Genomic DNA, 14,393 nt, shown 5'->3' on the forward strand with positions numbered 1-14,393 from the left:
CTTAAGTTGTTTCATCCTTAAAAAAGCGTTCAAAATTTTTTACTCTTTTAACCACGACTCTGTTTTTGACGTAAGCATATTCCTGCATAGCCACATCATTAGATTTCTTTTATCTACAAAGAAATCTAAATTAAAATAGCTTAGAAGCTACATGTTCCTGTAAAAACAGCAACACATATTTATTCTAAAATGTAGGTTTGGAAAAAAAATTTTCCACACTCCATGTGACAACACATCAGCCTGCAAATGATCAACAGTAATAGGCAGACGGCTGTTACAAATTCTGCTACACTTTTATAAAACTGTAATGTCTGTTGCCGTTCTCCCATGTTGCACAGAAAAGAAGGTAAGTTGTATCTTTTTCATCTCTCACTGGAAATGGTACAACTGTGTAACAAAGCCATCATACTTTTCCACATTTCTATCCTGGGAAAAGGGATTTCTGGTTACGATATGACCACGAGATCCGATGTGTATATACAGAACATTTTTTAGTTGTGGTTCTTGTGAGGCCAGATCATCATTTCCTCAGACATACGAAAAGGCTGAAGACTCTTGGTGATGTTTCTTTCTTGTTTACCCACACTTGGTACGTTTTTATTAGAGAAACTGACTTTTTTTCTCCCTTTATTTTGTAGGAAAATTTACCAGTTTATGTTGCAATGAAACCATCTAAGATCTTAGTTTATCACCTAAATTTCAGTGAAAGCTTGAGTGATGGATATTTTTCTAATTTGTTTTTTCAACTATTGAAATCTTTTTAAATGTTTGGTAGAATTACCTTTAGTTTCCTTCCACAAACCTTTTACAATAGTTGTTTGGCCCGTTCTTCTCTCTGAAACACATTTTATGCTCTTCCCCACAACCTCTGTAAGTGGTGGCCACCCCACAACATTTACCTTGGTGACCTCAACCACTGCTGGTATATTTTGGATCATTGTCAGTTTGTACCCAAGTTTTAACTTTGTGGCTGATCTTGGGATGTTCTTTTTAGTTTCCTACAAATTAATTTCTGTTTATGAGTGGATTTGCAAACCGTAATCTGGCTTTTTTTTATCCATTTCACTTTTGAAGTTATGCCATCTTCCTTACTGAATGGCCTTTCAGCCTATAGGCTGTGGTTTTACTATCGATAATAACACCCTTATACCAGCGTTAGCCAACATCTTCACAATGCGATTATATCGTTATCTAGGATTTCCCAAGTTATTACATCAAAATTCTTAATGGATGAATTTTAAGAAGTTTATTAGAAAAATTTTCTAAAGCATCAGTAAAAATCATTTCTTTAAATCCTAACTAAACTGGAAAACAGAAAAGTTCAGTTTAATGTCATACAAGGGAAACAGTTTTTTTGCTTTTTATTAGGGGTACATAAATTACTGATTTCACCTTTATAGCACAAAAGCAAACATATATTCATGAATTCCTTATGAGTATGCAGAAGGATAACAATGAGGAGAATAGAGCAGCTGTGTGTCCCTACACCAGATTCTGAGATTTAAGGCCAGCGGACTCCTGGGACTTTGGGAGCTGGCCTTGTGTTTCTACTCCTGAATTTGCGTGGAAAACACAGCGAAGAGATCAGATATCTGGCCATAATTAAAGCTGCCAGTCGGAAACCGAGCTTGGCTTTGAGGAAGACGTGGCCGAACAACTGAAGCAAAACGGATTCTGCGTGTAGCTTTACAGTGCTTGACTGGGCATGAAATGAAATAAGTAATTTGATGTTGACAACAGAAATTGAAATGATACTTGCTGATTTTTGTGGCAATGGTGCTGCTGCATTCCAATACGAGTCGAGCGTGAAGCATATCTTTTGCAGAATGCTCGTAATAATCTGAGCCTGAGAATGATGAAGCGTTTACTGTCAGTTCTATGTAACTGAAAACTTCTTCAGCCAGAATTATTATCACTGTTTTTCCTCTGTGGACATGTTGATTTAATTTAGTTTAATACAGTACATAGTTTGTCCTCCTACAATTACTGGAGATTGGTTACAGTGATTAATAATATTAATAACTAGATTTTTAGGAGGCAGCATTTAGCTTTAATTTGCTCTGAGTTGATGCTAGCTCTATAGATTATATCCAGATATATTTTAACTGGTTAAACATTGATGTTTTCATCCTGTTCTAGTTTCCTCTCAGTCTCTGGTTACGTTCATGTTAATATTCAATAAATTACTTCACTTCAAATCACATCTTAAAAGGAACAGGCTGCCAAATGGATTAGCAAAAACAATTAGCTTACTTTAGCTGACATGGTCATGTTTACATGGTATATGTTGAGATACGTTCACTAACCCTTGACAAATTAATATGTAAAATGATATGAAATATGTATACAATGATGTATACAATACCTTTCAGTACTACTTTTTCACACTTTTTTATATTACAACTACAAACCATAGTTTGTCATGTCACACATTTACGTATTTATTTTTTTTTCCCCTAAATCACTTTTACCTAATCTGACATCTACTCCACTCTGGAGACTCAGGAGAAAGGAGGAGTTTCTTCCTGGTTTCCTCTTCTTCCTCTGGTCAAGACAGCCCACATGAGAATGGCCGAACCTTCAGACGAGCTGCTGAAAGCCGCTTGGGATGCAGAAAGACTTTTAGACTCGCATGTCACTTTAGACAGTCTCACTGTATGAGGATTCGGCTCTGGTCCCTACAGGTTTTTCGAACAAGTCCCCTCCAGCCATTCTGTAAAAACCCACTTAACACATCACAAGAGGTGCAAGCTGGTGCATTCGAGCAGCGCTCTGTTCCCATGGCTTATAGGAGAACATGGTGAAATCTGAAAAAGGATCAAATCTTCCTGCTGCGCATAAGAACTGCTCCATTTCTTTCATGTATTATGGTGATTTGCAAAAGGATTCACAATCTTAACTTATTTACATTTTGTCATATTTGCGTCAATTTAGTTCACGTGAGAAAACAGCACAAACCTTTGAAGTGGAACAACATCAGACATAAATCTTCACTTAAAAAAAAAGGTCTGGAAAGTGCGACATGCATTTCTTTTAGTGCAACCAGCCTGTGTCCTGAGTTGATGCTAGCTCTATAAACTATAGAGCTAATTTTAACTCGGTTAAAATTTTAGTTAGTTGCAGTCTGTTATTAATGAACTGCAATTACGTTTTCAATTCAAAAATTTTTTTCAGTTAAATGATTGACTAAATAGACTAAATAACTCAAAAACAAATATATGCATTGTTTTTAATTTTATTTAGGTCACAGGTGTCAAACTCCTGTCCTCAAGGTCCGCTGTCCTGCAGTTTTTAGATGTGCCACAGGTACAAAACACTGGAATGAAATGGATTAATGACCTCCTTCTTGTCTAGATAAGTTCTCCAGGTGTGGTGCAGCAGAGGCACATCTAAAAGTTGCAGGACAGCGGCCCTCCAGGACTGGAGTTTGAGACCCCTGGTTTAGGTTATTCAACCATCAGATTGATGTACAGTGCTACTTTACCCATTTAGTTTTAAATTGTTTTATGTACTACTAATAATTCATGGAACTACTTTGAGAAAATGTAGGCTGTGGATGCTACGGCAGGTTTAGCATTGAGATGCTATTTATGCTGGAGTGTTGCCTTGATTCTTTTGTGGATCTTTCTGAAATCCTTTAGTTTCCCGTGGCCACTATTCAGCCATGCTACATGCCTGAGTGGCGTTAGCGCCGCCTTTAAGGCATAGCCACTCCTCGGAGCTGCATTTTTCAAGCTTCTGCCTCACAGATCACTCTTCCTTCCCTCAGCTCCTTCTGAATATCCAGCAGTAATTAGCAAACACTTGGTGGAACAGCACATCTGTTGAACTGATATGTGCTGCATCTTTGTAGAATGCTGGTAAAAACTTTGTCACTGAGCTAGCATTAGATTGCTGTTATGATGACTTCCTGAAGGCAGAATTTCCAAAAGAGCGAGACAAAGACCCAATTTCAAAGCATTTAATTATGAAGTCAAACTTCTTCTAAGGCATATTTGATGTAAACAGCATTTTTATAACAACTGAAAGTAGCATATTTACTTCATTGTGCTCTAAAATGTTATGTCCTATATGTTAAATTCTATGTAATTAATTAAATGAAATTAACATGTTAGAGTCTGGGCCCCAATATAAATATAAGTATGACACAATACCAAACCTGAAAGGACATGGCTGCACATCTAATCTGAGTGAAGAAGCAGCAGCAGAACCACCCATGGTATCACTGAAGGAGCTGCAGAGATCCACAACTCATGTATCAGAAACTATTCGTCATGTGCTCCACAATTTCTGTACAAGAATGGCAAGTATAAAGGAATTTAAAAAATCTAGTTTGAAATGTGCCACAACTTATGTACCCGCCATGGATAACTACAAGTTTTTGCCATCAGATAAAAAAAAACTGACTTTATTAGCTACTAGAAAAAAAAACAAATAGCTAATAGCTAGCAAAAAGCTAGTAGCTATTAAGGGACAGAAAAGGAAATGTACTTATTCTACTCCAAAAACAAACAACAACTCACATTGCATTTGTTACATTCATGTAATTCTGCAGCACAGGGGAGCTCCCATGCAGCCAGAAAACAAAGAAGAAACATCAAAGTCACTCGTTAGTAATGGGGAGAGATGTGACACAGGAGCCGTCTGTGACCCACTCTGTTCATTAGACCAACAGTCCGCTAATGGCATTTGCGCTCAGGACTCCCCTCCTCCTCTGGTCTGACTGCACTCCAACGAAGCAGATGAAGTGAGTTTGCTGACCTGGCTTTGGCTAGCGGCGGGGAGACGGGGGCCAGAGGAGGTCAGTGCCTGGCAGACCCCTCCTCTCTCCTTCCCCTCCTCTCTCCGTCCTGCCAGCTCATTAAGGCCTACAAATGGCACATCAGCTCGCCAGTGTTTGCCTCAACCCCAGACCCCAGCTAAATTGGCAGGCTTAGCTGTATTTGCTAGCAGCTCAGGGTTCCCTTTTGGATTTGTTTGAAGCCGACATGGCAGAAATCCCCCGCACCCCCACCTTCACACTCCCGTCACCCCACCCCTTCAGTTGGGGTGGCAGGCATTCAGGCAGTCCTGAGCAGAGGGAGTCTGCTGGATCGGGGAGGGCATGGAGCTCTGGATGAATCACTCCCGTTTAGTCTCTGCGGCAAGGGGTGAAATGCCATCATTACCCGGCTGCCTATCAAATAAATTGGCAATTACGGGCCTGGGATTGCAAGTAAACAGCATGTTACTCTTTTTTTTTCTCTCTCTCTCTTCCCCGCTCCCCACCCAAGGCTCTTGATGAGAGGCGGGTGCAATAGCGAGAAGCTCTGCAGTGCTGGGTCAGAGCCCGCCAGTTTCTGTTATCCAACCTGATGAGAGGCGCAAGAGGCAAGCTATAATGAATTCACCCCCGTATATCAGTGGCCATTTTTATTTTGAGCCAAAGCTTCCTGTCGGAGCCGGCTTCAGCTGGACTCCCGAGTAAATTCTGCCTGATATATTGAGTCAGAGGCAATGTTGTTCCGAACACGTTTTTACACAGTCAAAACCAGGTATTTGAGTACGCTGCGTAAAAAGACGCAGTGTTTTTCTTTGACTAAGATGAATCAGGCAAAAATGTTTTCTGTCCGTGTCGGTTGGTGAACAAAACTGTTTTTCAAAATGTGAGAATAAAAACAGAGAGATTTTGTTTTTACTTTCTTCAAATTTTGAAGATTACATACTTTTGGTTGTATTTTGTAAAATTGCCTCTTAAACTATATTTACACAAAATCAACAGATCCCTAGAACGTATGACTAATCTAGAATTGTGAGGGTTTTTATTTTGTTGTTTTTGTTTTTAAAAATGTTTCGCAAAAAGGCTCAAAAACATTGGGTTTAAGCGACTGCAACTCTGTCCTGCAGGTGGCAGTATTTCTTACTGCGACTATACTGATACTGTCTCAGCTTTAAATGACATCAAGTCATAACCTGTGATTGATATGGCGAATCATAAAAATCGAGCTATTTAAGTACTTGAAAGAATAAATATGTTAGTGTCCAATTTTTTTTTTCTTCATATGTAGATTTTGAAGGTGGTTTAAACAAGAAATTTTGGGAAATCCTTGCAAATATTTGTAAAATCACACTAATTTTGTTCCAAAATATATTAAAGCTGTTGCAAAATCGTAGAGGGACTGATTGGAATGTATTCTAGAAACTTCTTACAATAGATTGCTGGAATTTTCACTCATTCCTCCCAATAGAGCCGAAGTAACTGAGTCAGGTTTGTAGGCCATCAGGACTTATTGGCAGCATCCAAAACACAGACTTTGTCGTCCTTTAGCCATTTTGTGGCCAATTGATGAGTTATGTTGTGGATCATTATCCAGCCTTAAACCCCCTGGCTGATGTAATCAGATTAGCTGTTTCAATATTTTTCATTTTTTGTGAACCACAATAGTCTCACTTACAGCAAAACACCCCATAGCATGCCACTGTCACCACCGTACTTAACAGTTGAGATGGTGTTGGAAATGTATTCCTATTTTTACAGTAAGACTGACTTTCTTCATGAATAACCTAATTCACAAGATATTCTTTCTTTCCTTATCTGGGGTGATATCACACATTTTGCACTATAAACCCTTCCTCTCTAGGACACAGAATCCTACTATGATGTTCCCATAGTGTTTATATTTCCTGTAATTGTTTGAACAGATGAAGGTGACACTATAAGGCATCTGGAAATTATGCCCTGACTTGGTGGGGCATCAAGTTATTTTCTGTGTTAAACCAGAAAGCAGTATGCTTGAGGTGTTGTCTTACATTACTTCCACATGTGTGTCTCCAGTTTGCTCAAACGTTGTGAATGCATAGTAATCTTGGTGAATGTAAACTTTGAGATTTGATAAAAATACAATTTCTCATTAGTCTATAATTTTACAAATACAAACAATGAGCTTAAACAGTGGAAGCTTAGTTGGATTTAGCAGTGAGGTAGGTAAACATCCGTATCCAACCATATGTGGTGTGAACTGCCTTGCTGTAAGGTAGAAGAAAGACTGCCAAACTAGCAGGAAGTCCAGACGATTTTGTGTTCCACACTGAAATCTAAAGTTTTCCTGAAATCTAACCTTGTGTGTCCTGGATTCCCTCAGACGATATGTATTTTCCCCCCCAGTGAATGTTGTTTTGTAATAAAACATCTGGAAGTGATATTGTTAAAAAGTCAAGCACACACAGTCTCCCAGGCTCTTTGAAGTGGTTACAGCCCAAACATAGCTCAAGTCTCTCTTACGGCTTGTAAAACTGAACTCTGTTATTACTGGCTTTCTGATGAAAACACGATGGCCCACTCGGAATCCTGTGTGCATGTGGTAAAAACCCTTTCCAACCCTTTCCAAACCCCTCAAATTACAACTTTTGGAAACTGACTAATGTCATAATGTGCACTCGTTTTTATGAATACCATCATTATGATTCGATTTTCTGGCCCATACCAGTTTACGCGTAGCATTATGTCCTTGACCTTAAAGCGTTGTGTGTTCCCATAAGCTCCTCGTGCGATCTGAATCTCACCGTCCAAGAGAACCGCTCGTGAAAAATGTCGCCACTGCTGGTGTCCATCCCACCTCCTAAGTACATTCTCCAATTATTTCCTGACACTCTCATGTAAATGAGGTCACAGTTCCCCTACATGTCCAGATATGCTGTCCAATTTGTTCCGACACCAAACGTGTAATTGCTTGCATCAATTATCTGTCTTTCTCTCTCTCTCTCTCTGCCTCTCGATAATTTGAAATATTTCTTATTAGAGACAAGCATTTAGATATGGAAGTAGGAATGCTGTACCTATAATTAGCTCATTATCACGGGACTCTCTGAGGCCTCAGCGTATGCGTCTCCACTCGGTGAAATGAGCGGCAGATGTGTTACTTGATGCAGGGTTTTTTTTTTGTTTGGTCTTTTTTTTCTATTTTAATGGGTTTTTAAAACATCCGGGACAAAGCTCGGCACACTTATTTGTGTATTTCACATATCTGGAAGAAACGAAACATTAAATGAGTCAGTGCTCTGAGTTTCATGTTGGACTTTTACTAAAGTTAGCTAACCCGATTGCAGTTTTCTGACTTATAGCCGATTGCCAATCATTAAAAAGTATTGCATTATTGTTAAAAAAAGTGTTTTCATATAATATTCTGAAAAGTGTGGCTTACATTTCTATTCAGCTTTGCCCCTGAATGAGTCACCTGTAGAACCACATTACATTACAAGTCATTTCAAATCTCTCATAGATTGGCACAGCTAAAGACTGACACTGTCAACCCAAACATAGATTACATAGAGAGCATCAGCTAGCAGACGTTTTCATGTTTGGCATCAGATTCTCAGTTGTATTTATGTCCGGACTTTAACTGGACCTTTCTTACAAAATTTTGAGTGTGGTCTCTTGCAGCTTCTAAAAGTCTTTCCTCAACTGGATTTCTTTCAAACACGGCTTTCTTCTCAACACTGAGCATCCCTTATAGCGGGGTCTCTATTCAGACCGTACCCCTTAAAATCCCCTCACCGAAGCCAAAATTAAAAAAAAAAAAACAACAAACAGCTCACATATAAGATTTGTGTCCTTTCAACATATTCACCTATCTAAACTGTGAATCTCAGTTTTTCCTCCAGTCACCATAGGCCTCTTGACTGATTAATACTCTCATTGGCCAGTCTGCCAGATTAGGTGGTGGTCTAGTTTTATACTTGTTCACTAATGCCTAGTTCACATGGCAGAACTTTTGTCCTGATTTCCCCTCCACCGTCGATATTGAGGACAGCCTAATTTTTGTGATGGCTTTTAAGATAATCTTAGGGGATATTCCTGCCGTCTGTTGTGCATTAAGAGTGATCTGGTCCGGTCAGTAGAACATGGGGACCGCTCGGATCTAAAATCTGGAATATTCTTGACCTATGACTTAATTTAGTTTGTGTTGATTTCCCCAAGGACAAATTAAAATTCAACCGGTGGAATGTGATGTGTAGCCAATCGGAATGTGACTGCTATGGCACACCAGAAACTCCTTTGGACATCGGTAACGTCTTCGTATCGTTTTTTTTTCTTAGATAAATATGGTCCACAAACTATCGCCATTGCTTCTTCCCAGTTGGCCATATTTGTTTACAGTGAACTCACGTTTGGTCTCAAGAGTTTTTGTGAGATTGCAGGAATGTTGGTGAGTAAAATCTGTGTGAGTACAGACCACACATTGTACGACCAAAACTTTCTATACCTATGATTTTTTTCTCATTGTGTGTGTGGTCTGTCAGGTTTTGAAAATTGCTCGACAACTTTACAGTTTTTCTGTGTCAACCAGGCATTAGGCTGACTCTAACTCCATTTAATGTCCAAATTGGATCTAGAGGTTGAGTTTTCATATAATGGTGTGTATATGAAGGGCTGCTTATAATCAACGGTCACAATTTTTAGCAGGTGTACTCCAAAATATGAAAAACAACTGTCCAGGGGGTGACAGTTTTTTTTAATGCTGATATTTTTAACAGCGTACCTTTTCCATTAAAATAAAAAGCCGAATTCTCGCCACTGTAACCTTTCTCTTTATTTCCTTGATTCCTTTCAGCCGTTACACTTACAGTACAGCCAGCATCCTGAAGGATCCGAGCATGAGACCACTTGACTTACCCCCCTACCTACATCAGCTTGATGAATAGGCTGTCTCCCAGGAAGTGGCCAGACATGCTTATTACCGTCTCTTACACGCCAAATCAAGTCCTCTTCTCTTCTCTTTGTCTTTTTTATCGTTCCTTCCCATTTCCTTTCTCACTGCCTGCAGCTTACATGTCACGAGCAGAATATGACACTTTGTGATATGGCAGTCGGACAAAATTCCACTTTGCCTCCATCGCCCTGCCAGCACCCAACAACCGAAGGTCCGTCAGGGACCCCTGAGAGGTCCCGCTGGATATCTTGTCTCTGTGAATGCCGGGGGCACTAACCAGTCTTTATATTCTCAAGAGGTCAGCTTAGTTTTCAGTAACTCAGTCTCCATTTCTAATGTCTGGAAATCTTTGTCAATATTCTGGTCATGTCGCAAAAATCCAATTTCACAATATGGGGTATTTCTATTAAATAAGAAATTAAATTAAAATCACACGTTAATAAGCTTGTTCACAAAATAAGTCATTTAAAATCATGGCGGACATGGATGTAACTAGTTAGATGAGACAGATTCATATTTCAGCCACAGTGCTGTCGCTCATCATCTATCGGAGAATCAGAGGAGTCGTCAGCGTCTACATGTGTGCCATTTTAGGGAAATTGTAGTCTGCAATTTTTAGCAAACAGCTATGGATTCAACTCTTTCAAATGACACAGATTTTTCAGTTGTTTTTTTTGTTTTACATAAATTCTACAGTAAAACGCCAGCAGCTGTGTTTGCCAGAATTCCACCGTAAAATTACAAGTATTTTTCTTTTAAGGTTAAAAGGCATCGCCGTTGTTGAAATTAAGGCTAAAGATGCCTTAATTTTTAGGCATTTTTAATATCTGGCTTTTGATCATGGGATTTGCGAAATGCGTGTCTCAGTACGGTTGAAAAAGCATCTCATTGTAGCTCAAAATTTTTTGCGAAAAGTTTGAATTTTTTCGACAGTGGTGTGTTTCCGTTAAGCAAAATTATTTTCGGAATTTTCAATTTACTCAATTTTAAGGTTAATGGAAATGCAGCAACTTCATCTCCAGAAGATAAAAATCAATTGAAAGGGGAAGGGACTTGTCAGAAAGAAACGGCACTCTCGTACCTGATCGCTCTTGACCACGGTTGTTGTTAAATCACCGACAAGTAGATTGATCAGTCCATCAGTGGGTCGCTGCGCCACTGATGTTTCTGTATTCCTGCTGACGCAGCAAGAAAACGCGGGTTTTAATTGTCGAAACCGATACAGAGGGCCTGTCGGTGTGGCTTAGAACCGTTGGCTGATCCCGACTGAATTTAGCCCCTCGCTGCTGCGGATGAAAAATCTATTCTCATGGAAGATTAATGGACTGGAGAAGTGGTGTTGAATGTCATTGTTGAAGGTTGAAAGTATCGAGCGCCCGAATCCTATCCATATGTTTTCAGGAATGACATAAATAGGCTCAGCCGGAATCCATTTTGACTTATCAAGCTTAAACCACTGCCAGAGCCATGTGACACTTGCCAAGTATTCGGGCTCCAAGGCTTCCAATAACAAATCCTATTCCATATAATTTCCACTCAAATTGGCTATGGTTATGCACCGTCACCTTTTTTTTTTATTATTTGCTTTTGTAGAGCTCCCCGCTCTCAGATGCTTATTACTTCCACATTCTTTGTAACCCGAACCCAAAGCCCGCATTTTTGATGTCATGCCACGTTTTGGCGAAGGAGCTTCTCCTCTCTTTTGTTCCAGGCTTTTCAGCATGGAGGCTGTTCCGGTGGGGTAAGTTGAATAAGCGGAGCCCGAAGGAATCTCTACAAAGGTCTCACTCTGATTGGATGCATAGAGAGCCCAAGGAGAGAGAACCGGTTGCCATAGCAATAAGAGCAATGTGGGAACAGGCTGCATGAAGAAGAAGGGGAAATGCTTGTTTCTTTTGTGATAGGAGGTCTCCATAAACTGACTTTCTCTTTATGAATAGATTCCTGTCTTTATGAGCGTAAATATATGACGGGCCTTTGCATGCTCGCAAACTAAAGCCATGCAGAAGTGTTTTTATGAACCACTATACTGTGATAAGTGTACTAATAACCAAATTGCTGACCGAAAAACTCAAATTTGTAAGAAGAGTCTGTGGCATTAACATGGATCCTGGCTGATTCAGATAAAAGTAGATAAAAGTTGTCAAGGATGGTCATTCATGCCTGGTTTGAAAGTGAATACCATAGTGCATTTTGGGTACTTGGTGGCCATTTAAAGGTGGTGATCATCACAAGAAAAGGGAGAGAATGTCATGGAGAGAAGGGGGAAAAAGAATGGAAAACGGACATAAAACGTAGAATTCCTTTTCCCAGAACTGTCATTTAACCCAGCGATGTACATTTCCAAGCATTTCCACTCCATAACAGCCGCTGAACAGTTCAGCCGTCTCAGCAGGGGCTTTGAAAGCCGTGCATTTGCAGACATAAAACTATAAACAATGATTGCGTCCCACCAGCCACACTTCATAGCTTGCAGAGAGCAGAAAGTCTATGAAAAGATGTATCTCTAACAATCTTTGAAAGAAATCTTGTGTACATGTGCTTTAGCACTTCCACTTAGCAGCAGAAACAGTTTCTTAGGCCCCGTTTACTACGGTAATGTTTTTTTTTTCCCCTAAAATGGCAACGTTTTTAACCATTTGTGTCCCACATCCACACAAAAACAACATTTTTGGGAACGCAGAAAGTTTTTTTTGTGTGTTCCTGTGCTAGACAATATGACTGAAAAACATATGATGACACAGATGTATTTTATCAGATGATATTGATAATTATTAATCACTTTCTTGTTTATAGACGTTTGTAGAGGAGTTCTCAAGTATTGTTGAATTTCAGCTATTCATGAACGGTTATGGTCCCCAAATAATCAAATCAAAACAGGTTCTTTCTCATGAACATCTCCCTGTTTCACTTATGTGTTTCTGCCTTGTGCTTCACCAAAGAAAGATATAGAAATGGCACATGCATGATTTGATCACCAGCTAGACGAGGCTGACACAGACATTTTGGACTCCATCTATATAGCACATACACTCCACCGCTTCCCAATTTACCTAAGCGATGAAAACTTTGCAGCACTGAGACAATGATGATGATGGAACTCAGTACGCTGAAGGTAAGTGTTATACTGCTTTGTGATCAAAATATAAACTACAGTGGTGATTAATACTATGAGAACTGCTAGCTGAGATTAGTTGCTTTATCGTTGCAACCGCTACCATTAGTCTAATCGATCTACCATGTGCCTTGTAGAAAGTGTCATCCCAAAGATGCCTTAATGGCATAGTCAAATTCCACTTTCATCTTTCTGTTAAGCCCAACTTTAAATTTGAGGAGGAGATGTGAAACAGTAGACGGTAACTCAAAGAGCCATGTCACACGGAGAACAAAGGAATAATCCTGCACAATTTGAGATCATTTTGTTAATGTTTCACAAAAGCTTTCAGAACATCTTTTTTCCCGGAGCTCTGTCCGGCGCAGCTGGTTGGATGGCTGTCAAGAATTGGATCTGCACCGTTTTTATTTCGAAAACCAGAGCAATTTACCCGAACCACAAAGCAACAGCACCAAGGATAAATGAGTAGACATCCGGCAACAGACAGACCCACTGACGGACAGATAGACCGGGAAAGGGAGAGATCGTGCTGCTGGAATTACAGTCGGAGAAGATTATTCCAGAGACATTATTTCCCTCAAGTCGTGGGCTTAAGTCAAATTTGGAAAAGAAATGAAATTGCCAGCAGTGAAAAACCAGACTAGGTAGGAGTTCATGAGTAGAGAAATAACATTTTCATTTGTTTCTGCCCCAGTGGGAGATGAGCAGCCTTTCAGTAAATACAGACAGCTATGAGGAATGATTTTTTTCTGTCTGTCTGTAGGATATTGTTTTAATGTGCACTTATCTATCTGCAGACTGGAGGTCAGGACTCGGGAATCCGCTTGATGGCTATTGTGCTAGTTTATGACACACAAGTGTTGGCCTCGTCACACCTCTAATTGGGTTTTTTTTTTTTTAAATCCACTCCCAGATGTCCTCTGCTGTTTTTATTTTTTTTTATTTTCACACCGTCCTTGTACGGTGTATCCAGCTGATGCTCGTCTTTAAAATCCAGCCTTACGCTTTGAGCTCTGTTTTGAATAGAGCTCCAAAATTTAGTTCTGGTTTGTGAGCTTGTCAATCTACAATTCAATATGAATCTCTCCCCTGCTTTGATACGAAATCTAGTCCAATAAATCACTGCAGAGACCGAGTTAAAATAGGTTTTAATAAAGCCTTCTCTGTATTGCACTTTATTACTTTGATATTTGTGCAGTTTACTATTTTCTTTTTCCTTACCAGCTTTATTTATTTTATGGACTTATTCTATAGGTGTGCGACTTTGCAAAGATGTATCATAGTTTCTCATTTTAAATAAAAATTAAATTGACAGTAATATGATAATATAATTTTAACAAGATTCGTCTTCTTGAGCATAGCTATTGAAGTAAAACAAAATAGAATAATTAGGCCAGAAATGAGGTTTTATGTTTAACATGTGAAGACAAGTGTATGAAGCAAAAATGAAACTGATCCATCTGGGCATTAGCATTAGCATAGCACTGTAATGTTTGCCAAAGAAGAGAAATTATAATCTCTTCCAATCCTTCACATGCTAAAATTGTCATACTGTTCACTCCTCGCATTATTATCATCTACTTTTGTCC

At 39.3% G+C, this 14,393-nt stretch overlaps 1 protein-coding gene across 17 annotated transcripts in view; it reads left to right on the forward strand.

Moving 5' to 3' along the window:
- The window catches only part of auts2a (activator of transcription and developmental regulator AUTS2 a), a 336,296-nt gene that overhangs the window by 130,203 nt on the left and 191,700 nt on the right, over positions 1-14,393 (forward strand). The window lies entirely within an intron of this gene.

The sequence above is a fragment of the Gambusia affinis genome, linkage group LG15, assembly GCF_019740435.1.
Source record: "Gambusia affinis linkage group LG15, SWU_Gaff_1.0, whole genome shotgun sequence".
Taxonomy (NCBI): domain Eukaryota; kingdom Metazoa; phylum Chordata; class Actinopteri; order Cyprinodontiformes; family Poeciliidae; genus Gambusia; species Gambusia affinis.